The sequence below is a fragment of the Chrysemys picta genome, chromosome 3 (assembly GCF_011386835.1).
Source record: "Chrysemys picta bellii isolate R12L10 chromosome 3, ASM1138683v2, whole genome shotgun sequence".
Taxonomy (NCBI): domain Eukaryota; kingdom Metazoa; phylum Chordata; order Testudines; family Emydidae; genus Chrysemys; species Chrysemys picta.
In genome coordinates this window covers 162,489,447-162,517,441 of record NC_088793.1, presented here as the reverse complement: position 1 = coordinate 162,517,441, position 27,995 = coordinate 162,489,447, and the positions used below count along the sequence as shown (strand labels likewise).

At 41.4% G+C, this 27,995-nt stretch overlaps 1 long non-coding RNA gene across 3 annotated transcripts; it reads left to right on the top strand.

The window, feature by feature from the left end:
- The first annotated feature begins 14 nt into the window (after positions 1-14).
- Positions 15-25,286, top strand: LOC135982484 (uncharacterized). 3 transcript variants are annotated; one of them, XR_010599869.1, is made up of 6 exons: positions 15-432; positions 1,070-1,249; positions 2,868-2,968; positions 19,325-19,369; positions 24,076-24,211; positions 24,515-25,286. It is a non-coding gene; the product is annotated as an uncharacterized LOC135982484 (long non-coding RNA). The 3 variants fall into 3 exon arrangements; XR_010599868.1 differs by having other exon boundaries at positions 15-1,249; XR_010599870.1 differs by lacking the exon at positions 19,325-19,369 and having other exon boundaries at positions 15-1,249.
- The last annotated feature ends 2,709 nt before the right edge of the window (positions 25,287-27,995 follow it).

The window sequence follows — 27,995 nt, the reverse complement described above, 5'->3', positions numbered from 1 at the left end:
ACCCAGTACAGAAAGGAAATGGTTAAACATCCATTGAATGGAATTGTATTGTTTGCAGATGCCTGCAGACCTCCTTGTGAGTCACAAACCAATTTTTAAAAATAAGTTTAGAGAACTGTCCACCTAAATAAAAACATATGATACCAACTATGATGCAGTGAATGTCACACCAGGTAAATAACACATCTTGTGAAATGAATATATGTGCTTTACAATCAACTTCTAGCAGTGCTACACACAGTCAGATCTCTGGTCAAATATTAAGCCTATTAAATAAGAAGCTTTTTGCCCATGAAGCACTTTATACCAAACAGTCTGGGCAGCACTAGCAGCAGCATATTGCTGGATAAGCACTATTGTGCAGGTGCCAGTAGAAGAGAAATACTTCCATTGCAGGAGAAGGTTTGATGAGTCAGGGTGGCTTAATGCATGGTGGGGTGTTTTTCTGCTACTTCTTTTTTTGCAGGCAAAACATGCTCATTGCTACTACTTTGTGTTTGCTGTGGGTGCCAACATAAGCGCTCAGTGGGTTTTGTGCTACCTACAATCATTGTGACAACCAAGTTATACTTCTCACTGCATAAACTGGGTATATCGGTCAATGATAATGCTGCCAACTCTCACAGTATTTGGTTTGGTTTGGTTTTTCTTAAAAGACCAATTCCTGGCATAATACCACCTCAGCTTTCATGGGGGGGGGGAATCTATCCTTGCAAGCCCAAAAGGCTCAGAAAACAAATTTTAGTCCCCACCTTATTTTTTTTAAAATCCCATGATTTTTACACAACTTTTGGAGGCTCTAACTCATTTTGAATGCTTCGAGATGGCAATACCATAACATACTCCTGTATGCTCTGGCAAGCTACATTATGGGCATACTTATCACCTCAATTCTATTTGCAGGGTTTTTATATTTTTCAGTATATTTTGTCATTAAAACATACTTATAAGGAACAAATGTTTGAAACAGTCATGGTGGGGGGGGGGGAGGTTCTGAATACAACATTGGAAGGACATACCTCAAAAATCTCCATGTCCTCCCACAACCTTTAAACAATTCTCGCTTCAGGATCTGACTCCCTTCGGGATCAGGGCTCACTTCCTCACATGTTCTGTGGAGAAGGCAAGTTGAATCTTCTTCTAGCTAGCTTGGCCCTTTCTCTACTCAGTTTAGCGGTTCTCTGTTGGAGGTGTGGCTTACAGGAAACAAGCGTTCCAGATCCTGGAGAAGAGAAGCTTCTAGTAGAAGGTAGGAAGCTCCTTTGGAAGGAGCCACCATAGAGCTCAGATTCTGGGTTATCACCTCTAGTAATTTTATCCTGGGTCTTGGCATACTTAATGTTTTTCTGAAAGCCCCAGTCCCTAGATTGAACTCTCATCTTTCATTGCAAAAAAAAAAAAAAAAAAGTTCCTGGCTCTTATGGTTGTGGAGAAAAGCTTAAAAATTAGAACTTTAAAGGCTCAAATCCCAGAAGAATCTAAAATGTATTATTTTAAAGTCAATCTCAGAGAGGACTAGCTCTTGATTTTTGTGAATCCTTGGGATTAGCAATACTGAGACCTGTTTTTATTTTCTTCTGCCCATTATCACTTGAGGCCTTCCTACAACCCAGTTGGGTGTTTCAAATCATATGTTGGGAATCCCTGCTTTTATCTACAGTGCAACAATGAAACACAATAGCACAATACTCTGTGACCAGTGGCTGAACTGCAAAGGAGGGTGCATTGACTAGACACCATGCTTATATCCTACATAGCAATATCCTGCCTTTCAATTAAAAGTTAATTTTTTACTACAAAACAAAAACTAAATTTACAACAAAAAGTTAACAAACTTGTTTTGGTGTTTGTTGTTGTTTTGTTTTTTTACCATCTGTAGAGCTGGTAGAAATTTTTGACTATAGAAAATGTCAATTTTCATTTTTTTTAAACCAACTGTAAAATAATTTTAAGAATTCCTGCAAAACTTTTTGTTGCTTTTTCATTCAACTCTAACATAAACAGTGGTAGCTATGTTCCAGAAAGAATAGCAAATAAAACTTGGTAGGAAGTTGATATAGTATTCTTATGATTCAGCAGATCATTCTGTCTGCATATTATTTGATATTTAGATAAAGAGAAAAAGTAAAATAAATACTGTATTCATTTATGCATGTAAATATTAAAGCACCAAACAAATATCCAGTACAACACTAGGTGACTGTGTGACAATCTGAAGCTCTTTACTTACTATTTCTTGTTGTCTACCTCTGTAGGCAAAAGTAGCGTTTAGCCCTAAAACAATTTGTTTATATCACAAACTACTTAGTGTCTTACTGCTAATAGTATTTTTAAACTTGGTTGTCCTGACACCATTTAGTTCTTCTATGCAGGATGGTTTTAGTTTTCATTTTCAGAAACCTATTACATATTAAATATTTTAAAAGGCTCCTTCCAGGCCACTTAGCCCTAACCATAGTTCTCATATTATGTTTCAGTTGGATTTAGAGCTGGTGAAAAGCAAGTGGGAAAATTCATGAATGTTTTTCTTTTACATTTCTCATTGAATTATAATTAAAATGATCAATGAAACTTTGAAATTCAAAAAATCTCAACCAGCTCTAATATCAAACAAAAAAAAAGAAAAAAAATCTCATTCATGAGATAATGAACAAACTATTTCTTTGGCATAAGAGAATACATTGGTTTTTTTAATAGTTTTTAAAAGTGATTTTAGTGCTTGTAGAAGGGGTCAGATTGAGAGTACTGGAGATTTAAGTTGTCTATATGCAGAAGAGGCTGAAGTACGCATAGCACCCAGCCAGTGTATTTCTAACCCATCCTGCAGGAATGATCTAACCATGGGCATTCCAATTTTTACCTCCCAGCTGAAACTGCAAGCAAGAGTTTTAACTGTGATGTTAATAACTTTCTGCTGGGAAGAGGACTGAGACCACCAATTTATTTCACATAGACTACCATGCAGAAGGTAAGTAGCAATTGCTTCTAGTTACTACCAACTTTTGGCCCTGTAACTACCAACTTGGGCCACATTCAGACTGTTGCCCTATCTCCTCAGCCATCCATGTCTGTCTTTTTTTATGGTTTATCACTGCGTTGTACAATTTATTATAGTGTGCAATCCCAAGTTTCTTTATTAAGAAAAGAACCCTCTATCCTTCTCTGGATAAATGTATACAGATAACCGAACATATTATTATTATGGCTCACTACAGCATATTACCTTTACATCATAAAGTATTTATTATAGGCAAGGCTAGTAACACTGTATGTTTTGAGGTTGCCTGACACTTTCCATTATAAGGCCCTGTTTTCAGTTGCTTCTTACTTTGCCAAATTTTAACTATTCTGGCTGAAAATTTATATATAAGATGTCTGCCTCAGGAGGAATGTTTTAGGCAGTTTCAGTCAAAATGGTTTGGCCATTTCCAAGAATGGGCTAGGAAAAATTACATTGTTTTTTTATGTTAAAAAATGCTTGAGACCTTTTCCTTGAACAGCTCTAGCATGCCCATCCTTTGGAGCCAGGACTTGAAATTTGCCAGGGTGTGCCTTTTCTTGAAAATCTGCCCAAATTTGACCAATTTATAAAAAAATCACAGTTCACATATGCTAAGTAGAGAATTCTTCGATTTTAGCAGCTAAACTATGCAAAGATTCCATCCTCACTGAGCATGCATAAGCCTCTCACAACTCCTAGTGCTAACCAGACTGTGCATGCACCATTACCACAGAACAACTGAACGTGTTCCATCCCCTCACAACGCCTACCTGTAACGAGAACTGTGCATACGTCATCCCCACACAGCGACTAAGCACAATCCTTTCAGCCCAAGGCTACATGGTAGAAGCCATTCTTTCCCTATAATGGCTGCTGCAGGCTAGGGTGAAGTTAGACACTGGAAATGAGAGCCAGGACTCTGTCTGCCTGTGCACTCAGAGTGTCCTAGTGTAAATGAATGACTATGAAGGGCTACTGTGAATGATGATGAATAGCCATTAGGCCAGGAAAGGAGAGTGATGACAATTCTATAGCCTGGTGGTTAGAGCAGTTTCATAGGCTATGGGAAACATAGGGCTGGAGCACCCATGGAAAAAAATTAGTGGGTGCTCAGCATCCACCGGCAGCCAGCTTCCCCCCCCCCCCAGCGCCTCCCACCCACCGGTGACCCCGCCGATCAACTCCTCCCCCTCTCACCCAGCACCCCACCACGATCAGCTGTTCCGTGCCATGCAGGAAGCACTGGGAGGGATGGGGAAGAGCAGGGAGGGGGCGTGTTCAGGGGAGGGGGAAGGAAGAGGTGGGGGGTGGGAGTTTGCGGGAAGGGGGTGGAGCACCTCTGGACCCAGAGGAAGCTGGCATCTGTGATGGGAAACTCAAGTTCCAGTCCCTATTTCAATGACTATTTACCGTATATACTTGTTCATAAGCCGAATTTTTTTAGTAAAAAAGGGAAGCACCAGGGAATGGGGTTGGCTTATGAATGGGTATAAAGAGGGAGAGGTGGGACAAAGCCCCTCCCCCCAACAGAGGGAGCAAGGAGAGGCAGCAGAGCCACAAGGGAAGAGGTGGGGCCAGAGTCTCTCCACTTCTGGCCACCCTGCTCTCCCCCCAGCCTCTGAAACAGCTGCAGCTCCGGGGCTGGTAGGCTGTAGCCGTGCCGCTCGGCCCCACCCCCCAGAGCAGGCTGTTGCCACGCCGCCCAGCCTGCCAGAGCACGCTGCGGCCGGGCTGCCTGGCCCAGCATCCTGGAACATGCTGCAGCCGCGCCACCCAGTCTGGCCCGCCGGAGCAGGCTGCGGCCGTGCTACCCAGCCTGCAGGAGCAGCTCCAGCCAGGCCAGAGACATCCTCCCCTCGCCCTCCCCAGATAAGGTGGGAAGGGATGGGATGGGCAGAGTGTGGGGGTCCCGGGCTAGGGGTGGGGTCATGTGGGGGGTGGTCACAGGTCCCCTGACTCCCAGCTTCTCCCTCCCAAAAAATTTCCCCACCAGTTGCTGTCCCGGTCCATCAGGGTAAGAAGCTGGCAAGCCGAGACACTTTGTTTACTTAGGTTTACCTCCCTGCCTGCGGATGCTCAAGGTAAACAAACCATCTCGGCCCACCAGCGGCTTATTCTGATGGCCTGGGAGCCAAAGTTCGCTGACTCCTGAATTATAGGGTCGGCTTATGAATGGGTTATAAAAAATTTCCATTTTTACGTATCCATCTTGGCGCGGGTGGGGGGGGGGGTCAGCTTATAAACGAACCAGCTTATGTTCGAGGATATATAATTATTTATACAAAGTGGAACAGCCACAACAGGAAAGACTGAGAAAGACCCACACCAGGCCATCCCATAGCCCAGTGGCTAAGATACTCTCCTGCAATGTGGGAAACCTAAGTGCAAATCCTTTCTCCACATCAGGCAGAGGGGGGGAATTGAGCCCTGGTCTCCCACAGCCCAGGTGAGCCATAAGTAGGGGCCAGTCCTCCTCCTCTTATGCTTTTTGTTAAAAAGCTCAAAATCGAAGTGAAAAATTTCAAGTTGAGTCAAACAAACCATTCATTCAACCCAACTCAAAATGTTTTCTGACTTTTTGATTTGCTGAAAAATTCATCTTCGGTTTGACCAGAACTTTTTTTATATTTTTTGGAATTGCTAGTTAATCCAAAACCCCATTATATACACAGCTTTTTCAAATATTTATTCAATTATGTATCTGCATGTAATTTTAAATCTACACATGTATCCTGTTAATAATGTGGAATCTCGAAGGAAATTGTAGAGGGGACAAAGTTGATGTCAACTTAACAAATAGGGTTGCCAACTTTCTACTTGCACAAAACCGAACATCCTTGCCCTGCCCCTCCCCCGAGGCTCTGCTCATGCCCCGCCCCTTCTCTGAGGCCCTGACCCCACTCACTCCATCCCCCCTCCCTCTGTCATTCACTCTCCCCACCTTCACTCACTCGTTCATTTTCACTGGGCTGGCTCAGAGGGCTGGGGTGCGGGATAGAGTGAGGGCTCTGGCTGGGGATGCGGGCTCTGGGGTGGGGCCAGAAATGAGGAGTTCAGAGTGCGGGAGGGGGCTCCAGGCTGAGGCAGTGGATTGGGATACGAGAGGGGGTGAGGCTCTGGCTGGGGATGCAGGTTCTTGGGGTGTGGCCAGGGATGAGGGGTTTGGAGTGCAGGAGGGGGCTCTGGGCTGGGGGGGGTGGAGCCGAGGGGTTCAGAGTATGGGAGGGAGCTCCGGGCTGAGGCAGGGGGTTGGGGTGTGGGAGGAGGTATGGGCTCTGGGCTAGGGTTGTGGGTTCCGGGTTGGGGCCAGAAATGAGGGGTTCAGGGTGCGGGAAGGGGGCTCCAGGCTGAGGCAGGGGGTTGGGGTGTGAGTGCTCTGGCTGGGGATGCAGACTCTGGGATGGGGCTGGGGATGTTGGAGTGTAGGAGGGTGCTCCAGGCTGGGACTGAGGGGTTTGGAGGGTGGGAGGGAGATCAGGGCTGGAGCAGGGGGTTGGGGCGTGGGGGGGGTGAGGGCTCCGGCTGGGGGTGCTCTGAGGTGGGGGGGGGGATGACGGGTTTGGGGTGCAGGAGGGTGCTCCGGGATGGGGCTGGGGATGTTGGAGTGTAGGAGGGTGCTCCAGGCTGGGACTGAGGGGTTTGGAGGGTGGGAGGGAGATCAGGGCTGGAGCAGGGGGTTGGGGCGTGGGGGGGGTGAGGGCTCCGGCTGGGGGTGCTCTGAGGTGGGGGGGGGGATGACGGGTTTGGGGTGCAGGAGGGTGCTCCGGGCTGGGATTGAGGGGTTCAGAGGGCAGGAGGGGGATCCGGGCTGGGGCAGAGGGTTGGGGCACAGGGAGGGCTCAGGGGTGCAGGCTCTGGGCAGCGCTTATCTCAAGCAGCTCCTGGAAGCACCAGCATGTCCCCACTCCGGCTCCTATGCAGAGGCGCGGCCAGGCAGCTCTGTGTGCTGCCCCATCCGCAGGCGCCACCCCCGCAGCTCCTATTGGCTGCAGTTTCTGGCCAATGGGAGCTGCAGGGGCAGTGCTTGGGGCGGAGTCAGCGTGTGGCGCCCCCGGGGCTGCCCCTATGTGTAGGTGCCGGAGGGGGGACATGCCTGCTACTTGCCAGGAGCCGCGCGGCACAGAGGCTAGCAGGGAGCCTGCCAGCCCCATTGCGCAGCGCCGCCAACCGGACAGTCAATGGCCCGGTCAGCACGCCAGGATCCCTTTTCGACTGGGTGTTTGGTTGAAAACCGGACACCTGGTCACCCTATTAACAAGTAATATCTTGTGAGCAAGAAAATGGCTTCATATTATGTTGGGGAACTCACCAATTCTCCTTCCTGCAGGATTTAGGCTTTCCTGGGACAGTGTGTGTCTTCTCTCCAAGTACTAATCAGAACCAAACCTGTTTAACTTATAAGATATGATAACATCTACTCTGAAACCTATCACAGCCTGAAATGATACAGAAGTAATAAGTGTTTACAAACTTACATTAAAAGCTGATGCATTTAGTAATGAATACATCTTTTTTAATTCTGCCACTTAAAAACTATTCTTAAACATTTAATCAAACCTTTATACAATATTCGCAAGTAAGTGCTGAGCCAGAGAGAAAGTTTATTGATCAGAGGTGATATATCCAGAAGCAATATACTGTTTACAGTAAGTTGTCACTCAATTGAATAATGATTTAGCCATTTACAAGGAAAATCCTTACAAGTAGAGGTCTAATACGGTGATACTCAGTCTTCATGATGGAACCACCTTGCCAAGATTAAGTTCCATAAAGCACTTCACACAAATTTTATTGAAACTACTGTAGAGTACTTTATGTGAAGGATACAGAAGCACATAAAGTATTGTGCAGTAAATTTTGTAATGAAGGGCCACAAATGGTTTGTTAAAGATCCCTATGAGGATGTCAAGTCTCGAAGAAGGTATCACTAGCCTGATGTATCTTTTCCAATAGTTTGTAACCTACCAAAATGTTGTCAAGAAGATGTAACTACAGGCAAATGACTTAATGGTTAGCATAAGCACTCCATCTCAGATGAAGAGGTGAGCACAGCTTCTGTCTGTCAAATGGTTTGTCACCTAGTTGTAAACTGACCATGAATCCTATCAGTTATCAGCCTGAGCCCTCTCTGACAGTGGCCCTCAACCTTTCCAGAGTACTGTACCCCTTTCAAGAGTCTATTTGTCTTGTGTACCCCCACATTTCACCTCACTTAAAAATCAGACATAAAAATACAAAAGTGTCACAGCACACTAATACTGAAAAAATGCTTACTATCTCATTTTTACCATATAATTATAAAATAAATCAATTGGAATATACTTACATTTCAGTGCATACTGTACAGAGCAGTATAAACAAATCATTGTCTATGAACAGGATACATGTGTAGTTTGTGCTGTCTTCGCTAGTGCTTTTTATGTAGCCTATTGTAAAACTAGGAAAATAGCTAAATGAGTTAATGTTCCCCCTGGAAGAGCTCTGCATACCCCCAGGGGTACATGTACCCCTGGTTGAGAACCACTGCTTTATAAGTCCAATCCTGCCATGTGCTAAATAGAGGAGAGCAAATAATTTGCTGTGAATAATTTATCCAATGAGGTTAGCTTCTTTTTCTGCAAGTGGAATATCATTGAGCAGATCATGATTTCCTCTATTGTAATCATTATTCAGAACTATTTAACAATTTTGCGATAATTTTTGTAATTATGTGGATTGTGTGAAAGCAGTTATCTGCGAGGATTTGCTATTTGTTATTGGAGGTATGTTGGTTAGTTAAGATCATTCAGATAAGTTACATGCTATTGATTCTGTTCCTTAACTTCCAGTGCAATTACTCATTCAAAGAAACTGAATAGTAGGTCTGCATGCACAATTGCACATATGACTTTGAAATTCACTTACACCAAACGTTCATGGTAGTACAAATGTGTTTACATGAATGTTCTTGGCAAGCAAACATTAAAGGAGAGTGAACATCTTTCTTAGCTATTTATCAGCGTTTATACAGTGCTTATCGCTGTAGTGTCTCAATCTGTACAAGGGTTAAAAAGGGAAGGTTTGACTGCATGAAGCTTGGTCAAAGCAAATTCATTTTAAAACTCAAGTGAACATTTGCGGAATATTTTCTGCAGTGCAGTATTAGTGCAATTCTAATGTTGAGCCCCTCCTGCAAGGTGCCATTAAGTTCAGTGAAGATGGAAGTTGCTCAGTACTTTTCAGGATTGAGCATTATATGCTGAAAACCATGTTCAACAATGTTTAAGTTCTTGTAGGGCACATTCGTTAATGCATTGGTGAATGTAGTGTTCATGGAGGGTGCTTAATTTACTTCATTAGTGATGAACAGTTACAGAATGATCAGTGACAGTGCAAAGCTTCCCAGACTGTCCTGCCAATATGCTCAGTCCTGACTTGGGAGAACAGTTTCCAAGATGACAAGATACTTCTTCAGTTTCTAGAGTCTCCTTATTCTTTCTGTGGGGGCAACTAGCTTATGATGATGGGTTTTGTCACATGGATTCCTGTCTCTCAGTAACTGAACCAAAACCGCCAACTTATTTCACATGGGTCATAAAAAGCCACAAGATGGTAGAAACCCCCAGCCACTGCTGACCTTTGCCACGTTTGGACTGGTGTTCTATTCCAGATTTTAATACCAGTTCTCTGAGCTCTCCCGTGCCTTACGTAAATGGGACCAAAGGGGGTGCAGCTCCCATTGAATTTAAGGATATTTAGAATAGGTGTGTGTACTACATGGATACAGTTTATGAAAAATACAGATATTTATAGCGGTTTGATTTTTAAAAATTAGTTTTTAAAAAGTCTGTCTGTGTTGCTATCATTTACAGTAGAATTCCTGGAATGATTGTATGTATGTTTGCATGCACACACACATGCATACAAATTGAACTTTTAACTGTTAAGCTGTCAAAAGCATTTGTAAAGAGATCATGTACAGCTTCTCCACAGCAGTTTGACACTGAAAATCACCTCAGAGCTGATTGGACTCTTCATCAATCACCCTGATCATGGTTGCTGTATGGGCAGAGGATTTAAGAGAGCTGATCTGGTCTGTCACTCTAGGGCAATGGATAAACATGGTGCTTTTTTTTTTTTTTCCCTCTAAACCTTCCTCTGGCCTACCTGGCATCAATCAACAGGAGTGACAAAACCACTGACACAACCACCACAGGCAGAAGAGTGCTTTTTTTTTCATTGCTAAACTTTCATAGTGCGATAGAGAAAAGATATGTCTATAAAACCAAGGCACAGAACATGAAGTGGTGTGAGAATCAGTGAACATAGAAACTCAGAGTGGAAGCTGTTCTGGATACGTGAAATAGAAATAGAGTAAAAGAAGGGTATAAATTAGCTATGGGATTATTCTTTTACCAGGAAAACAACAATACTTTAAAATCAACAATGAAATCCCATGGAAATGCTCCATCTAAATTACAATACAAAAATATTTCAACAGATGCCTCTTTGTGTTACCATAAGACAAAGTGAGAGATTACAGACAAACCTCATGCAACATTGCTGTAATTGTCCTTGGGGACATCCAATGAGTCTCTGAAGGCTCTGACACCTTGGAGGTCATCTCTTTAACTGAATGTAGAGGTGCCTTATTTTGTCTTTTACATCAGTGAATATGATTAAACTCCTGCTGTTGTGCTAAATTTCAAAGATTGTAAAAAGTCTGGGGAATTAAAAAGGTCACTGCAGTATTTCATTTCAATAGCAAATCTGTGGAATAATGTTGTACAAGTACATAGGAAACTGCTTTGAAAAGAGAACTAGTCTCAAAATTAGTTCTAGGGGGAAATTGTGGAGTTCCACATACTGACCATACAATTAGAAAAAGATGCATACTACAGGTATACTTGTAGAACAGATTCATTCCATGTGTGTACGTTCAGAAAAGATGCATTCTGCCCACATATGTATGTAATATATACGTTTTTCATCCATGCATGTTAAAATAGAATTTACCATATATACATAAACTTTATGAAGGTAGAATTTTCTATGTGCCTGTCGAGAAAAGTATATTCTACATACAAGCACATCTAAAAGGTGAGTTCTATCTGGCTCTATGTAGAGGAGATGAATGTTACATGCATACTTGTAGAAAAGGAATAGTGTATTTTTGAATATGTCTCTTTTCACTAGAATATGCAACCTCCCCCCTTCCATTGTCTGTGTAAACTTTTCAGTTAAAGGTGTGTCAAGAAAAATGTTGCTCTTTCTAAAGCACATGGTTAAGATAATTATCACAAGTTTGATAGCTGGGGGCTTGTCTGTCCCTAGTCTCAATGGCAATTTAAATGGCGTCTTTGAAATAAGATAGTCACCATCAGGGGAAAGGAAAAATTATGCTTGAGACAAAGAAGATCAGAATTATAGGCTTGCCTCAGAGCTATAGGACAAAGGCCCCAATTCAGCAAGGTTCTTAAGCATGTGTCTAATTTTAGGCATGTGAATAATCTCATGCAAATGGGACTACTTGTGCTTAAAGTTACACATGTGCTTAAGTACCTTGATGAATCAGAACCCAAATGGGGTAATCCTTTTGAGGATGTTTAAAATAGGTAGTACTCAATATATCACACACATACATACACCACTACATTAAAAGAACATCATTAAGGCTTCAAAGCCAAGCAGTCAGAAGTTTAAAAATTCCAAAATTAAGGTTTCCTTTGAATCAGGCAACTCCCTTGTCCATGTGGCCTGGACTCAGCACAGACGAGACAATCTCCATGCTTTGACTTCAGGTACCTGGCCCCAGCTCAGAACAGCACAAAGTTGCAGTTGTGGGGAAAGTCCTGCTCAGTCACAGGCTGGAGCATGCTCATTGTGGACTGAGTCTTCAGTGAATGTAGATGCCAAAATCTCTGTTTAGCATTTAGTGATTTTTGTCAGAGGCAAATTTAGGTAGATTTTCACAGTGGCAGCAAAAGGCACATCCCTGACAACAGGCCACCAGCCAGCCAGATCTTAAGTCCCTGCTCCAATGCATTGGGATGCTAGAGCTTTTCAAAGAAAATTTCAACAAATTTTCACATGAGCAAATCAATGTATTTTTTCCTACCTTCATTCTTGGAAAGAACTGAGCTGTTTTGACTGACATTCTACCAGCCTTGTCTATAATTTACAGTATATGGACCATATTGGCAGTACAAAAGAAAATGTCATTTATTATCTTCAAACGCAAGTGTTAATGTGATCTCTAAACTTAGTAACATTAGTTGTTGTTTTTTTTTTGGCAGGACCCAGAAAAAGATTTCAGACCCTTCAATAAATTGGGGAATGGAAAAATAGAAAAAGAATGCTTAACGAGCTGCTTTGTTGAATAGTCCTCAAATGCAACCTTATTATCAGTTCTGCATGTCACCCAGATACTTTGATGTCAATGGACATTGAACTGATGCTATCAGAGTCTGTGGAATATATTACTTCTATCGAACACATGCTGATATGGAACAAAAGGAAAGTAAATTAATCTTCTAACTCCCATGATCATTAAATTATCAAGAGGTGACGTGATTTGTTTAAAATAAGAACTGATCCAAAATTCAAGTTCTTTCTGTAAAGCAAACACCAATATTTTTTCAGGATAAAAAAATTGCCTCTTCTTCTTCTAGCCCCCCAACTCCATGGGGCAAAATTCAGCACTGATGTAAGAGTGTTGTACCTGCTTTCCCTAGAGCTGAATTTAGCTCTCCATTTCTGAAAGACTAAGTGCCCCCTTTCTCTCTCACTTGTCCCACAACAGGGGACCCCTGCACCCATAGGGTTGCCACCAATCCAGTTTTCCACAGACAGTCCAGGTTTCAGCTTATCCAGATGCCATTAAATAAGCTCTGATGCCCGTTTTCTTTTTTATCTGGGGGGAAGAGATGGAGCAGCAGCAGGGCTTTAGCGGAAAGAGTCAGAGCAGGGGTGGAGCCTTGGGGAAAAGAGTCAGAGCAGGGGCGGGGCCTTTGGGGAAGAGGTGGAGCAGGGGCCTGGTGGAAGAGGCGGAGCAAGGGCCAAGGCCTCTGGGGTCAGGGTACCAGCCATTAGAAAGGTGGCAACTCTAAGCACCCACCATCTCTGGCATGCCCAAATAGCATTTCCCAACCAACCAACAGGTTCAGATAATAGTATTTTACACTTTCCGGTATATAGTGCTTTTCAGAGCTTAAAAAAAGCCACTCATCCATGGTGAGCAGGAATAATTTCTACACACATGTGATCTACTTCTGTAAACTCTAAGCTTTTACTTTTAAAAAAGCCTCTTACCCTCATAGTCCCAAAGAGAGCCAGGCATGGACCAGGTGTAAACTGCGGCAGTTTAAATATGCAGAGACACGATTCCAGTTCTCCTAATGCTGCTCTTAGGTGACGTTGTGGGGAGGTGCATAGCTGTTGTTATTCAGTGAGAAGAAGGAAACTGGGTGCCACAGTTCTGCAGCAGGAGCAGGACCCAGGTCTTGTTGCTGCTATGAAAGTGGTGGGGAAGAGGCTGCTGACACTGTTAAGAGCTGGGAGCACGGTGGGGGCTATCCCTATGCGCCCAGGGTGCAGGAAACACTGGGGGAGGGCCAAACCCCACAGCAAAGGGGCGAGCATAAATTGATTTACTGGGGACAGCTGCCCAGAATGTATAAGTTATTGTAGTCAGGGGTGGGTGCAATTGATTTATGAATGGCATTGTTAATTGTACTGAGGCGTGAAGGGTTGGCCTAGCATTATTGTATTGAGGTGGCAGCATTAGTTGATTTATTTTGTGAGAAGGCAGCATTAATAAATGATTGTGTGGTATCAGGCTGGCACTAAATGAGATTTGAGAGTTCAGCCAGTGGGAGACTGGTGTCGTCAGTCCCACGCATTAGGGTGCAGATGACTACAAGGAAACATAAGAACGCCCATACTGGGTCAGACCAAAGGTCCTTCTAGCCCAGTATCCTGTCTTTCAACAGTGGACAATGCCAGGTGCCCCAGAGGGAATGAACAGAACTGGTATTCATCAAGTGATCCATCCCCTGTTGCCCATTCCCAGCTTTTGGCAAACAGAGGCTAGGGACATCATCCCTGCCCATCATGACTAATAACAATTGATGGACTTATCCTCCATGAATTTATCTAGTTCTTTTTTGAACCCTGTTATAGTCTTGGGCTTCACAACATCCTCTGGCAAGGAGTTCCACAGGTTGACTGTGCATTGTGTGAAAAAATACTTCCTTTTGTTTGTTTTAAACCTGCTGCCTATTAATTTCATTTGGTGACCCCTAATTCTTGTGTTATTAGAAGGAGAAAATAACACTACCTTATTTACTTTCTCCACACCAGTCATGATTTTATAGACCTCTATCATATCCCCACTTAGTCGTCTTTTTTCCAAGCTGAAAAGTCCCAGTCTTGTTCATCCCTCCTCATATGGCAGCCATTTCATACCCCCTAATCATTTTTGTTGACCTTTTCTAAACCTTTTCCAATTCCAATATACGTTTTTTGAGATGGGGCTACCACATCTGCACACAGAATTCAAGATGTGGGCATACCATGGATTTATATAGAGGCAATATGATATTTTCTGTCTTATTATCTATCCTTTTCTTAATGATTCCCAACATTCTGTTTGCTTTTTTCACTGCCGCTGCACATTGAGTGGATATTTTCAGAGAACTATCGACAATGACTCCAAGATCTCTTTCTTGAGTGGTAACAGCTAATTTAGACCCCATCATTTTGTATGTATGGTTGGGATTATGTTTTCCAATGTGTATTACTTTGTATTTATCAACATTGATCAGGGAAGATCAAGTGTATGGTTTGGGAGGAGGTGTAGTTTGGAGCACAGCTGTATTTTGGCCTGCTGAGCAGGCTTAGTCCTTGGACTAGTATGTGTTGGATATGTTTTTCAAGCCCTGGGACTTTTTAGTTGAAGTGTTTTAGAAAGGGGTATATTATTAACCTTATTTTACAGACAATAAGGCCCAGAGAGGTTAAATGGCTTGTGCAAGGTCAGACAGTAAGTCTTTGGCAGAACTGGGACTTGGTGTGTGCTATAACCACTAAACCATGCTGCACCTGAGTATAAATAAACAAACTTTTGAGGGCTTAAGGATGGAGGGGGTGGTTATCTAAAATGTATTGAACTTTCTAACCTGTTAAAGTTTTCCTCATCGCTACATTTAAACCTTCATGTTGAAAAATCAACAGCTCCCTCTAAAGTGAAACAGCTCACTTATGAGAAAGTCCTGTAGGATATAATAGAGAATAATCATCTTTTTTAAACCAGCCTATATAATTGTATAGCAGGGATAGCACTGTTGACACACAGAAGTCTATCTTAACTGCTATCTTAACTACCATTTTACAGTACAGCAATCTGAAGAAACTTCAAACAGATATTGGAGATGCTGTGGTTGCCGGGGGGAAAACACCCGTTGATGAATCCTCTGATCAGAGCTGTAAGTGGCAAAGTTCCTGAGGCCTGATCTACACTTAAAACTTAGGTTGGCATCGCTACACTGCTCAGAGGTGTGAAAAATTCAGACCACTAAGTAGCAGAGCTATGCCGACCTAATCCCCAGTGTAGATGCAGCTTCCATCAACCTAGTTACCTTCACTCAAGGAGAAGATGTTCCTACAGTGACAGAAATATCCCTGCTGTCACTGTAGTCTGCGTCTACACCATGGGGTTACAACGGCATAGCTATGGCACTGTAGATGTGCCATTGTAGTGCCTGTATTTTAGACATGACCTAAGTTGTGACTAACCTAAATAATATGTGTGGCCAGCCTTTATTCCCACCTCATTCATTCCTTAGACTATAATGCAGTAAATCTATAGAACAACATCGGTATTAATATTAAACTCAGTAGTACTCTAGTGTTAACTTGCTTATCTGTTGGAACCTGGCCATTTATTCCTACTTTTCCTCCCTATCTGTTCCCCAGTTTTTAAAACCTGACAGGACTTTCCCTCTCACCCTGTGATTACTAAGGTTCCTTAAGAGGCTCAGGGGAGGGACTTTATCAAGTCTTTTGAAATATTAAATAAACCTAGGGCATCTCTGGTAAGAGCCAACATCAAGCCCTTATAAGTATGATAAAAGCATGTTAAATTCAGGTTTGTAAAAGCTATAGAGAAGACCAAGAGTAAAATCAATGCTAAAATCTTGCTTTTATGCATTTTACTGGTAACTGGGTCATTAGCTATAGTAACAGTAGTATTAAAAATTGCACAGGATCATTCTGCACAGGCAGCATTATCCAAGACTGGAAATAACATCTTCACCTTGAACTTAAAGAAGATTATAGACATTTTGACACATACTCTTGGGGTGCTATGAGGTGTATAAGTGAGGTCAGAAGGTAAATTTCTGTTCCAAGGATAAAAAAGCATATATCTCAGAATCAGGTTTATGGTGTGAAATCTTGCATTTCTGCATTCAAAATTCACTTTCTGTGAATATTTTCCAAAATGTCCTTAAAAATCATTTGTTATGTGAACAGTCCTGCCTGTAAACTCCTGCTCTAGAACATATGGGAAAGCAAACAAAAGAGAAATAAGCACAGTGAAAACAAGTTAACTTAAAAATTCAAATGAAAATGTGGGACTTATTGTTGTAATAGGTACAGGACTGGCTCTAGGCACCAGCAAACGAAGCACGTTCTTGGGGCGGCACAATTCCTGGGGCGGCAGTTGCGCTCTGGGAGGGACGTCTTGGGACGGCAAAAAACCTAGAGCCAGCCCTGGATAGGTAAAACCAAATTATGAGTTTATGAGTAGGGCTGTGGCTTTTGGAATATCACCAGGTGAAACAGTGTTTGAGGCAAATGGATATTATCCCCTTGTTTTATGCTTTTCAGCATGAACTTTACTATACCGAGATACCTTGGCATGAGAAAATGGTCCCAATTCACTGAATATCTACCTAAGAAGATAAGGGTGGCATTATTTCTGATATATAGATTTTTTTTTGAGTGGATCTTTGGCGAAGTGCTCATAATCAATTCTTTTTTAAAGTTAAAATAATAAACTGCACTGGTGTAGCGCAAAGGGTTGCTAGTTTTGGTTGGACGTATTCCTGGAGGTTTCATCAGATGACATAATCATTAATTAAAGATTAATCTTTAATTCCTGGAGACTCCTGGACAATCCTGGAAAGTTGGCAACCCTAGTAGCCCATTTCAACTTAACATTTCAAATGCTTCACAAATATTAAGGGTGTGATTCTGCCATCCTTACGCTGAGTAGTACCTTATTCCACAAGTAGTCCTATTGATTTCAATGAGATTAGTTAAGGAGTAAATTATTACTTTATAGATGAAATACACCCCTGGGCAGATGGCCCACACAAAGCCCGTGTACCCTGTAAGTCATTGCAATTTAAGTAGTGTGTAAACCTGGTGTGGACTTTTCACACAGGGGAGAATTTCATCCAATGTGAATTTGAGTGGCAGCATCTGTCCCTAATGAATTAAACTTCACAGTTGATAGGCATTATAATGTGGTTTTACTGAATCACAGAAATATTAAGGGTCTTGCCCAAGCCACCATAGTAAGTCAGTGGTGGAGCTAGCAAAGGAACCTTTAGGATATGTCTAAATTGCGACTAAACATCTGTGGCTGACCTGTGTCAGCTGACTCAGGCTTGCGGTATTTGGACTACAGGGCTGTTTAATTGTGGTGTAGATGTTTGGGCTCAGGCTGAAGACCAGGCTCTGGGACCCTGTGACGGGGAAGGATTCCAGATCACAGGCTCCAGCCTGAGCCCGCACATCTATACCACAATTTAACAGCTCCTTAGCCAGAGTCCGTGAACCCGAGTCAGCCGACATAGGCCAGCTGTGGGTTTTAATGGCAGTGTAGACATACCATCAGAGTCCTGCTTCACAGTCCTGTGCTCCCACAACTAGATCACATATCACTGTCTTATTTTGATAGTGGTGAAGAGATGCTCAGATTTAATTTGAGACAGAGTAAGGGTGAGAGAGCATGCCAGTGTTAATAACTTCAGGTTGGAACTAAGTTTTCTTGCAACAGTGTAATTTATTAAGATGTTATTCCATGTACACCTCTACCTCGATATAACGCTGTCCTCGGGAGCCAAAAAATCTTACCGCGTTATAAGTGAAACCGCGTTCTATCGAACTTGCTTTGATCCACTGGAGCCCCGCCCCCCCAGAGCACTGCTTTACCGCGTTCTATCAGAATTTGTGTTATATTGGGTCGCGTTATATCGGGGTAGAGGTGTATTGTATAAGTTGTAGAAATGTGATTTGTATAAAATTAAACCTTTTAAAACAGCTCTTTAAAACAACCTCATTGTTTCCTGAGGTACTAACCCAGAACATATTCTTGTTAAAAACTGCCATACACTTCAGTATAGCCACATTAAAATAGTGAAACCCAGCTCTATCAATGATTAATTCAGCATATTATTAATCATTGTAATGGGTATCATTAGTTCATCCTTCAGTCTAGCTATGTGAAATGTTTTGTCTATTACAGTTCAACAAACATAGTGACTGCTTAGTGAGATAGGACATGTTCAATTTAAAATATTTGATCGTGATAAAGGAAGCTCCAACTTGACATTAAATGACACATAGGATGAGGAAGAAAGTAGAGACACAACAGCCATCATTATAAATGTTTATAGACATACCTAAAGTCTTATCTAAAGTTCATCCTGTTAAAGGACATGTTTTATGTTGTACAATTCCTCTTAGAATATCAATCTAATAAGCACCAAATGAGACTGAAGACAATGCTGTTATAAAAAATGGAGGAAAATGATTAAAATGTGATAATTATACTGACATCTTATATGCTCAATCTAATCAACCAAGCTTCCAATTTGTCATAGTGCACACTCAGTCATACATTATTGCTTAATTATAGCAACACTTCTATTTTGAAAGGCTGTCAATCATATGAAGGCCCATCATTTTTCTCTGTTTGCATTTGAGACATATTTTTAGTTCAGATCAAAACCCCACTATGATACTGAAATAATCCTAGCTATTTCTTTTGCTTAAAATGCCTATTGCTATTTATTCTCCTCTGGAATACGTGTGATATTTGTGGCAGTTTAGGCAGTATGAACTACTGCTTTAAATTATGCTAGAGAGGCCTTGGGATTCCCTCTCCGAGCTTGAACACAGGTCTCTCGGGGGGGAAAAAACTTCGTAGTCTTGGGACTGCTGACTTGAACATGAACTATTTAATTATGAATTGATTAAAATTCTCAGACAACTTATTCCAACCTTTTTGCTTTTCTTCTTTCTTCTTCTGGGCTTTCCCCATTGGTCCTACAGGAATTGACAAAGAATAAAGAACAAAATCCTGCTTGCCTTACTCATGTGAGTAGTTTCATCAGCTTCACACAGCCAGTTTGTGTATAAATCTAAATTGATGTAAGTAGTCATCTCATGGTTCTCTTAATAAATGTATGGGGTGATACACATATCATGCTCTGGATTTCTCATATTCTATCTCTTATTCTATCCCTATTTATTTATTTGTTCCCTTAAGAACTTCTGCTTCTTGGGCACTCCACTCTGTCTGTTTCCTCAGTCTTTCTGCTTTGAATCATATCCTAGGCAATATTCTGGCACTTTTCATGAGCAACGACAAGAGAAAAGTCAAACAACATGTGTCATTTAATTAATTGCATAGGCTGCATCAGTGGTAACTAACTGAAAACTTAAGGCAAGAAAGATGGCAGAGCTGTCAAAACATGTAAGTCTATGTGTTAGACTCCAGGCTGCACATCAATAGTTAGTTGAAGTAAAGGAAGCAGTACAGCTAATCCAAACATAATCCAAACTCTACATATAAAATGATGGGGTCTAAATTAGCTGTTACCACTCAAGAAAGAGATCTTGGAGTCATTGTGGATAGTTCTCTGAAAAAAACTGCTCAATGTGCAGCAGCAGTCAAAAAAAGCAAACAGAATGTTAGAAACCCTTAGGAAAGGGATGAGTAATAAGACAGAAAACATCATAATGCCACTGTATAAATCCATGGTACGCCCACACCTTGAATACTGCATGCAGTTCTGGTCACTCCATCTCAAAAAAGATATATTAGAATTGGAAAAGGTATAGAGAGAGGCAACAAAAATGGTTTGGGGTATGGAACAGCCTCCATATGAGGAGAGATTAAAACGACCGGGACTTTTCAGCTTGAAAAAGAGACGACTAAGAGGGGATATGATAGAGGTCTATAAAATTGTGACTGGTGTAGATAAAGTGAATAAGGAAGTGTTATTTACTCCTTCAGATAACACAAGAACTGGGGGTCACCTGATGAAATTAATAGGCAGCAAACAAAAGGAAGTACTTCTTCACACAGCACATAGTCAACCTGTGGACTTCATTGTTAGCAGATATTGTGAAGGCTAAAACCATAACAGGGTTAAAAAAAGAACTAGCTAAGTTCATGGAGAATAGGTGTATCAATGACTTATTAGCCAAGATGGTCAGGGATGATGCAACCCAATGCTCTGAGTGTCCCTAACCTCTAATTGCCAGAAGCTGGGAATGGACAACAGCAATGGATCATTTTATGATTGCCTGTTCTGTTCATTCCCTCTGAAGCATCTGGCATTGGCCACTGTCAGAAGACAGGATACTGGGCTAGATGGACCATTGGTCTGACCCAATATGGCCGTTTTTATATTCACATTACATTACTTACCCAATAGTTGTAACACCTGCTTGCTCTTTTTTTAAAAAAATAAAAACTATTAAAATCCTGTTTCACTAGAAATGGGGGTGCATTTAATAAATCTATAAATACATTTTTAGTTTCAAATTATATGTTATATGTAAACATATAGATTATGTATATGCATTATATGTACATATAAAAGAAACTTAAATTACCATTCATGACAGCAGTTGCAAGTGCTCATGGAAGTAAAAAACTAACAAAAACAGGGCATTTGGCTATGAAAAATGTCAAGTTATTCTTTGAACATTGGCTCAGGAAAATCTCAATACATTTCTGGTAAATGAGGCGTGAAACATATTGTAGAAAATATGGTGTCCAGGAGATAGCACTACCCAATATTTTATTTTAATGACAATGTACAGTACTTAAAAAGGCTTGAACTTTAAATCAAACACTATGGAAAGGACATTGCCAATCCATTAGTTTTTCAACTACAACTGAGTATCAACACAATGACAAGGTGGAGAAAGTAACCCATTTTTGGTAAACCCACGTGGCTAAAATATGTATCAATAATGGTGGATCTGACTCTGAGCAGTCACACAGTTTACCCATTTGTTAGTAGTGAAGCAACAGTGATGACCTTCATATAGCAACCACTTGATATGACTTCAAAAATGTCATTAATGAGTTTTCAAGTCTTTGATGACCAAGGGAAGCCAGTGAATGTGTTTGTAAAGGACACAATCTCATTCCTTCAATAGTAGTATTTGGTGGAAAGCCTGTGTTAGTCACAGTGTTTGTGGATATTATAGCAAAAGCCTGAATTCAGGAAGCCTTTCTTTGAAAGAAAGAGGATTACATTGTTTCTATATAAATAGTATGATATAAAATCCATTTGGTTTATTTATTTATTTATTTATTTATATTCTGAGGAAAAAACTCTTCCAACTCTCTCTTCTTCCTCTAAAGTAGAGAAATTGTGGGATGTCTATAGTGCAGACATTCCTCTTAGGACAAGTTGTAGCTGGAAATTTGTTCATAACACAGAGTTCCTCAGTGAAAACAAAAATTAGTAAGTAGACACTTCAGAAATAAAGCTTTAGAAATGTGTTTTTCACACAATTATGTATCTAACATTTAATAAACTAAACCCTTTTGATTCTTAAAATGGTGTTAGGAGGATGCACTACTCTTTCATTCCTTGTAATGTCAATAAAAGCTTCGCTCAGGTAACAAAAGAAAATGGTTTTGATAGTCGTATGAGTTCACACATTAACACAGAAGGTTATCTCATGACTGACAGACTTTCAGACGAAGCCCTTGACTTTAAACAGCGAATGGCATCTCTTATGTGCCCAGGTCTTGTACACCAAAGGTAGTGCCCTCCTCCTAGCCTTAGGTGAATTCCTGTACTGGTTATGGGGGTGGATTAAGTCTTTCAAATCCGTATTCAGTGGGCTGGAACTTGTGCCACGACTCCCTCTTTCAAGAATGTCCTATCATTTTTCCTGACCAGTGTCCTTGAACTTGCCTGGGATTCAGTCAGCTCAAGTTGCCATTTGTAGGCCCAGATACTGCCATCCCAGGACCACGTAGGGGTCCATTTCAGCAAAGCCTCTGGACCTGGTGATTTTTCTCTTGCTTGTCCCAGAACACCTTGTGCTGGTGTTGGTAGGTCTCATGTATCCTGTCCTGTGCTGCTAGTGGTAACATCTGCTGCTGCTGTTCAGAAGTCAGCTGTGCTTCCTGCTGCCTTTAGTGGTTCTGTATGATTTGAAGGAGGGCAGCCTAGTCTGCTGCTGCTGTTTTGCCTTTACCATACCTAAAAATAAACAAAGACAGATTTCAGAAAGGTACAGAGATAAACTGAAATTGTGAATCGATTGAAGGGAAATTAAGAAATTCCATTAGACAATAACATTGCTAGTTTTTGGTAGCATTGCCATCCTGCTCATCAGATATTTTTCTTTTCAGCTTTCCTTTTTTATTTTCAGATCTCCTTCAGGACTTTACATCTGACTGTGTGTGTAGTCTGAAAGCCCACTGTGACCGCCAACCAGTAGACAACTGAATGCCGACAATGGGCATCTTCTCTGTTAACCTCCGACAGGCTGCCTACTTCACCCACACTGACTTCCTCTTTCCCAATCATTTAAAAATACAAAGTGCTGTTTGATGCAGGAATCTGTGTCTGTGCCCAGAAGCATGAGACCTTCTTCATTGTTGTCCAAGTACAGAGAGCCTAGTAAACATGTTTAAGGGCATTTCTTACCTGTCATTGTGTGGAGGCAGCCACTGCCCCAGCTCATGCGTCACCCAGTTTCACACCTCAGGGAGTGAAGGGAAGCCTCCACCTGCCATATCTCAAAAGCCCCAGCTGAGTTTGCAACTCACGCCCTCTATGCTCTCTTTCCTCAATGCCTCTTCCTTCACTCTGCCAATATCTTAGCTTCCCTCTGGGGATTTGGCTGTGTCTGACTCTCTAACCTAACAATATGCCTGCTTGGGTATTTCAAGAAACCCCTTCTTGCCAGCCCCACAGTTCAGTCCAGCCCAGAGCTCTGTAACAACATGCACAGAACTTCCACTTCCCCAGGGTTCTTTAATCTTCTGTCTGCCTGTTTCTTAGGCCTCCCCCCAAACTCTTTCACAGACTTCTTCCCAAAGCACCTTCTGGGCTCTTTCCTCAGCTCTTTGACTAGTGAGATCCGGAGCTTTTGCTTTTCCAGTCTTCCACTTAGCAGAGAGAACCACAAAAGGGTGTGTGTGTGTGTGTGTGTATATATCTCCCTTCATCCTTTCCCAGCATTCCTTACTGTAGCCTGCAATTCCTGTGGTTCCCTCAGAGAATTACATTCCATATAAATGCTTGGTTCTGTGCTGAAACTGTAATTGGATAATGCTGGACTTGTGGCCTGTCCTTAAAGGCCAACATACCCGGTTACACAGGGATGTTGCCGGTCACTGGATAAAGATGTACTGGTAAAGCTTCTATTGAGAAACTTTCATAGCTCTTGGTTCAAATAGGTGCTATTATTCCATAATTTTCATGAGGGCTAATTTCACTCTCAAATTAAAGAAAGAAAACCTTGTCACAACCAGGGCTATATTTATTTTGTATTCCCTTTGAAGTCATGATTTTCAGACAAACCCTGAAGACAGTAGCTTATAAGGACTATACTGTTAATATAACACATTGGACATGTTACAAAACAAGCCGGTGACTCCTTTTACATATAACCATGGAATAGATAAAGTGAATAATAATATTGAGATATACGAAGCTGAATGTGATTTGAATTTTAGGGCAAAGTACTAGATGTATGATAATTATTTGACATAGAAGTGGGGGGAAATACATAATTAAGAGAGCATTCTCTTTCCTTAGGATCTTCTCTACTCTCTGCCCCCTTCAGAAGAAGACATCTCCAAGAGGCAGAAGAACGCCTAGGAAGGCTATTTCCCCAACTAAATGCAATGGCACATTTCCTGAGGCAGACAAAAGGAAGTAGCCCTAAGGTCATGTAAGTGACCTTGACTGAACCCTGTGGCTGATAGCATGTGGCTGCTGTATGTGATTCTTGTTGAGAAAGGGGAGAGAGAGTTCTGCACTGCCCGGAGGGAATATGTGTGCTGTTTATATATGGTGCTGAAAGGCAAGAGGGTGAAGTATGGCTTCTGAAGTGCTGTAGAGGATATGAAATGATTGAAGATGTGTGTCCTCATGTGTGTAATAGCCTAGGTTGGGTCGAGGGATTGGGGCAGGGGGAGGGAGAGAATTAAAGAATATGAAGGCATTCCTAATGGATTCTCTATTTTCTCTTCAGCAATCAGCATTACTAGAAGAACTCCATCCTCTTTGCTCTGCTTTTTTAAGCAAATTTTCTTTGTCTAAAATGTGTGTGTGTGTGTGTATATATATATATATAGAGAGAGAGAGAGATGTTAGGTTACAAATATGAAAACAGTGCATATTATTTCCTGTGAATACAGATGAATGTTGCATTTTGAATATTTTACATTACATGTTTATGTGTTTATCAGTGAAGATCTTGAGTATACACTATCTTTTTTTTGGATGATAGTAACTCTAAAATTATTGTATGTCAGTTATTACCAATATATTGTGGTGGTTTAATCTACCCAGGCTTACTATTTCACCCTTCCCTCTCTTCCTTCTTCAGGAAATATACTATTTTTAGAACTGTTGCAAGATCTGTACCTTTATTTCAACAGACTCTGGTCTTTAATTCATTGTATCTTCTCCTTAGATTTATTTTGTGATTGCATACTCATTGGGGCATAGCCAAAAGAAGGCCTTTTAAAGACCAGGAAACAAAGGTTTAAATGGTTCATGATGGGTCTGCTTCACTTAGGAAAAGCACATTCCAACCCAACACAAAGTGAGCAAAGCCTTCGTACAAATGGCAATGTTTTTCTCATTCAGGCCTTTCAATTAACTACTTTATGAATCCTAGGAAGTGTAGATATGGATTCCAGACTTAATGGTGGGGTCAGGGAGAGAGTGAACAAATTTTGCCTTAGCAGTGGAATTGTCACAGTGTAAGTGAAGACAAAATTTGGCCAGAGGAGTCTAAAATGATGGCAAACTAAAGATAAAACTTGCAGATAAATAGTTAGAAAATCTACTGCAATTACTGTCCTGTGGATCCAGAAGTATTTAACTTAATACTAATGATCTTGATACTGGTACTGAACCATAACTAATGTCACAAATTTGCAAAAATTAAAAGAACATCACCTAAAATATCAATGTGTCCTAACATCAAGGTCATTCTGAAATGATATGGATCTTCTCTAATACTTAGATAATTTAGGTATAAATTAAGGATTTTATTTTCTAGCAGCTTTCAAGGATCTACCCCTGTTTTTCTCACTTGTTGACCCACACTACAGGCAAGTGCATTTGAACAAGGGATCCCAATGAAGTGTCTTAGCAACTATTAGATCTGTCTTAGAGGGGGCTATAGGGCCAAGGTGATGAATAATTCCTTCTGGGCTACCGTTTTTTCCCAGATGAGCTTCATCTGTCTTCCCAATTTCTCAGCACCTACATTGAAACATACCCTTATGGCCAAGTGGTTAGAGAGCTTCTTCTGAAGGTATAGTGATGCTCTAAGTCTAAATCAACTGCCAGGGGATCCACATGACATGTCATTTGCATCCTTTACCCCAAAGGCTGACATTGCCAACCATGAGTGTTGCTGAGAGGCTAAAAAACAGACAGCTTCTTTAGAAGAGTTACAATACTCAACTATTTGTCAGTGGTGCCCAAAAGCAAACATGTTCCACTCTGCAACTTCCTCCCCATTCTGAAAGTACAGTACCACCTTCACAATGCTCAATATACCACAAGGAACAGTCTACCTGGCAGTGCTCCCAAACTAAGTTTGTCTCTATTGTAATGCAGTTCTCTACCCATTGGTCAGGACTGGGTATTAGTAATGCTGACATTATATGAAGAAATCATTATTATTTATTTGTTCCGTGTGCTGTTACAGTTCTTATCATTGAAGAATATAGGCACCAAGTAAAAGGTGCTAGGACCCATCCAACTCATCACCTCGGTGCATAGGTATGAGGTACCTGGATAAGGTCCCTGTTTGGCTGAATGCATGTCAGAAGTATAAGGCACCACTCTCATCAATCCAGTGGTCCCACCTTAAAGACAGCCCAGTAGTTTTAATAATTGTTTATCAGAGGTGGAGCAGAATTGTATTCATGGCATTTGGGGATACTTTGGGGTGGTCTCTTAAGACAGGATATTGTTTTAAAAGGCTCATTTTCTCTACTGGTGTCATACAAAACTTATCACATATAATGGCATAAAATCAGAGTCCTTAAATAATGGGGAAATGACTCAGATTCCTTCATTCTAGTCCTAGGGAAGCAGTCATTCTTCTCTTAACTGCTTTACTTGAAACATGGACTACAGAGATACAGTATCATCTCAAGCCCAAGAAAAGAACTGTCACACAGTGGAGGAAAAGAAACAGAAGATATGCAGGAAGCAGACCTGTTTAGAATACGCTATAAACAGATAGGTAGATAGATTCAGACACGCTCAAGACTCTGTTTGCAGACGCAGGTTGAAAGCAGCTGGTTCCAGCCTGCAGGTAAAAGTGGCCAAGTTTTCACCTTCACATTTACTCCCAGCTCTTTCCCCAGAAGATCATTCTCTGAGCTGAAAGAAATAGGAGTCAGAAGCGGTGCAGTGGTGCATGCCTGCTCAGCTTATTAAAAGAGGGGAAGAAGGCAATATTTCACCCCCCAGAAATAAAAATAAGATAGACAAGTAAGAGAGGCTAATCCATCTGATGAAATTAGCAGGCAGAGTATGTAGCTGTTTGAAATGATGAACGAGGTTGAAATAGCTACACAGGCTAACATCCAGTGGGATAATTACTCCAAGCTCTCGGGCTAAAATCTGTCTTGGAGGAACTGGGAGGCTTTGATGACTCAATTTCAATGGGCATGCTTATGAAATACATAGTAAAAGCTATTAAAATTGAAATTGTTCCTGGGTGGTATTCTGAGACTGCGCTACGGACCCAAGCAGGCTGCTTTTAATAAAGTACATGCTATTTTTGCTCTCAGAAGTGGCAGATGCTTTAGCTGCCCACCTACATAGTCTTAACCATTTAACGATCCTACCTTATTTTGAACAATTATGATGTTTCTTGAGTAAATCCCATTCTTTACATAAAAATGGCTCCTTTACAAGACAAGCAAGCAACCCATAAGCTGAGCATTCGAGTTGCTTATACTATTCTTCCAATTTTAGAGCCACTTGTGATGAGGCAATTGGCATCAGAGGAACAAAGGAATAAATGAATAAATGTTTTTAAAATTTATATTAGCTACCAAAAGCATTTCATTTCCGTAGCATGCTAGTGCTCCACAATATGTGCTCTATTATATCAGCTCTATGATAGCAAGCTGATCATCTGCAAAGGAAAACAGAAAACAGTAGGATACCAATATAGTCCAAAATTTCTGTCTTAATAAGCTATATTTATGTTGTGGAATATGAGTATGAGCCATCATTTTCTGTTAGAATGAGCACAGGGCTAGGTGCCAGGAACTCCTGACTTCTGCTCCTGGATCATACACCAACACCTGTGCCCTTGAACATTCTTTCCATTTCTTCACATACAAAGGGGGAGGATAATAATACTTACCTGGACCATAGGGGTGGTGTTTGTTTGTAGTATAAGAGGCAGATTTTCAAAAATGCTCAGCGCCCAACAGCTCTTATTTAGGCACTTCAGCATATGGCCAGATTTT